Below are 2,915 nucleotides of genomic sequence, written 5' to 3' on the forward strand. Positions count from 1 at the left end.
TGGAAGAGGGCAGAGTGGGTAGACGGGATGGGGAACAAAATTTAAAATAAAATATTAAAAATAAACGGGACCCAAAACCCCAAAAGAGGGGTGGGTGGTTGACCAATGATTATCAGACATGACACTAGAACACAAGAATTACTCCAAAAAATGTAAAATAAAAGGGCTGCACCCTAATTTCTATTATATTTCCATCACACTCAAATGGCTCACCCTTGCTGCAAAATATGTCACGTTAAAACTGCACACTTAAGAAGCATGTTGTTCCAGTCTACGATACACGTTACTTTGAAAATTATAAATAGAAGATTGCTTTTAAAGATCTAATACTCACTTTTTATTCCAACCACTGTAATGTATGAAGTATTTCACTTGTTTGTCCTTTATGGCAACCTTTACACACTGAAATAAAAAAGGAAAAATGTCACTCAGATATATTAAAGAAGAGATGATTTCAAAGTAGCCAATCTTTCAAAGATTCTTTCTACACTTAAACTCTTAGGTGGCCAAAATGAACCCCCCAAAAATGTGCCGCTCTAAAACAGCGGTTCTCAACCTGTGGGTCGCGACCCCTTTGGGGGTCGAACGACCCTTTCACAGGGGTCGCCTAAGACCATCGGAAAACACATACATAATTACGTATTGTTTTTGTGATGAATCACTATGCTTTAATTATGTTCAATTTGTAACAATGAAAATACATCCTGCATATCAGATATTTACATGACGATTCATAACAGTAGCAACATGACAGTGATGAAGTAGCAACGAGAATTATTTTATGGTTGGGGGTCACCATAAGGTGACTGTATTTAAGGGTTGCGGCATTAGGAAGGTTGAGAACCACTGCTCTAAAGAACATTATTTAAAGTTGTGTAAGTATTAAGAATTCTGAAATTGCCAAAATGTCACAAGTTGCTGGAGTCAGTCTAACAAAGCAAAGAACCATGAGCATAAGGGGCCCCCTAACAACCTGAACGCAAGGGGCTCGACAAGCTCCCCAACAACAGCTAAGGAAGGTTACTTTTTACTTCCTCAAAGTCTAAATAGCCAGAAACTGTAATTTCAAAAACAAATTCAGCTAAAGACAAACACTGACAACATGTGTGAAAGTTTGACTAGCTTATGAAAAGGCTGTAAAATGTTTGGGTGCAGAACATCAGCAACTAGCAAAGTGACAAAGTGAAAACGTTTTCTGTTCTTAAAAGCAGCCAAACCAATCAGAATGGACACAGGAGGTTGTCAACTATGACAAGTGATAAATATCTGCATTTAGATTTATTGTTTACATTTTTTAATTGATTTCAGAGAGGAAGGGAGAGGAGAGAAACATCCATGATGAGAGAGAACCACTGATGGGATGGAGCCCACAACGCAGGCACGTGCCCTGACCGGGAATCAAACCATGACCTCCTGGTTCCTAGACTGACATCAACCACTGAGCCCTCCAGGGGGCCTGGTTTTTAACTTAAAACTCTTTTTTTTTTTTAAATATATTTTATTGATTTTTTACAGAGAGGAAGGGAGAGAGATAGAGAGTTAGAAACATCGATGAGAGAGAAACATCGATCAGCCGCCTCCTGCACATCTCCTACTGGGGATGTGCCTGCAACCCAGGTACATGCCCTTGACCAGAATCGAACCCGGGACCTTTCAGTCCGCAGGCCGACGCTCTATCCACTGAGCCAAACCGGTTTCGGCTAACTTAAAACTCTTGACAAAGAGAAACACGAACATGTGAACTGCTCCCTGCCATGACGGCTGTGGCTCAGTTGGCTGGGGCACAGGCCTGGGTTGTGGGCTCCATCCCAGTAGGGGGCGTGCAGGAGGCAGCAGCTGACCAATGTTTCTCTTTACCCTCTCCTTTCCTCTCTCAGAAATAATCAATGAAAGTATTAAACATATACAGCTTGCTGTTTTGTATACTGTGGTGCATTTTCTTAAAAAATAAAACAAAACTACTGTTAAAAATAGTCACATCCTAATATCTGTCCTAAAGAAGTTAACAGGAAGAAAATACTAGAAATACTTTTGATTTTGGAATGCATTATCCCATTCACCTTTGGCTAAATGTAAAGTCAGTTTTTATAATCTCAGCACACACAGGTGGAGGAAAGGGAGCCCCCTCAGGGTTCAAACAACAAATAAAAGTTAAATGGACTCATTTTTAACCCTTTTCGGTCCAACCTCGAGGCTGACTCGACAGATCAGGAGCTAGGAGCAGGTCCAACGTCGAGCAATAAGAACATTAAAAAGCTCAACATTCAATCCCGTCAATTAATTTGGACCAGACTGTTTGAATTCCAAAAATAACATTGGACCGCAAAGGGTTAATGTCAGCTTTTACCTTTAACATACTTTAACTAGCTCAGTGCATACTTAGCATACTGCAATTGCATATAAAATTGATCTTGGGGGGAAAAAATAATAAAATAAAAATAAAATTGACCTTGAACCCTAGACGGTTTGGCTCAGTGGACAGACCACCTGCCTGCGGACTGAAGGGTCCCGGGATCGCTCTGGTCCAGGGCACGGACCTCGGTTGCAGGCTGGATCCCTGGCCCTGGGAGGCAACCAATCGAGGTGTCTCTCTCACATCGATGTTTCCTCTCTCCCCCTCCTTTCCACTCTCCCTAAAAAATCAATGGAAAATATCCTCAGTTGAGGATTTAAAAATAAAATTGATCTTGGTAGTGTTTTCTCACAAGTCAGTCATTGATTACAAATGCTATCGCTCCCATCAATAACCATCTTCTCTCCTCAAATGCGCCTTCCATCTCCTGGATGAACGGGGCAGGACGGCAATGATTGATCTGATCCCTAAGCAAGCGGGAAACACCCAGTCACAGAAGGTGGGAACTCCTCACGCCGACGGGAAAGGGGACTGACATGGTCAGACCTACCAGCAGTTTCAG

At 41.7% G+C, this 2,915-nt stretch overlaps 1 protein-coding gene across 3 annotated transcripts in view; it reads right to left on the minus strand.

Annotated features, from left to right (window-relative positions):
* Window positions 1-2,915, minus strand: part of MORF4L1 (mortality factor 4 like 1) — a 17,072-nt gene that overhangs the window by 13,900 nt on the left and 257 nt on the right. For all 3 annotated transcript variants that reach the window (XM_023748866.1, XM_006108259.3, XM_023748869.1), the window contains exon 2: window positions 335-402. The gene's annotated coding sequence lies outside the window, so the exon portion shown is untranslated. The remainder of the gene's footprint in view (window positions 1-334; window positions 403-2,915) is intronic.

Source organism: Myotis lucifugus, unplaced genomic scaffold, assembly GCF_000147115.1.
Source record: "Myotis lucifugus unplaced genomic scaffold, Myoluc2.0 scaffold_1980, whole genome shotgun sequence".
In the NCBI taxonomy this organism is placed as follows: domain Eukaryota; kingdom Metazoa; phylum Chordata; class Mammalia; order Chiroptera; family Vespertilionidae; genus Myotis; species Myotis lucifugus.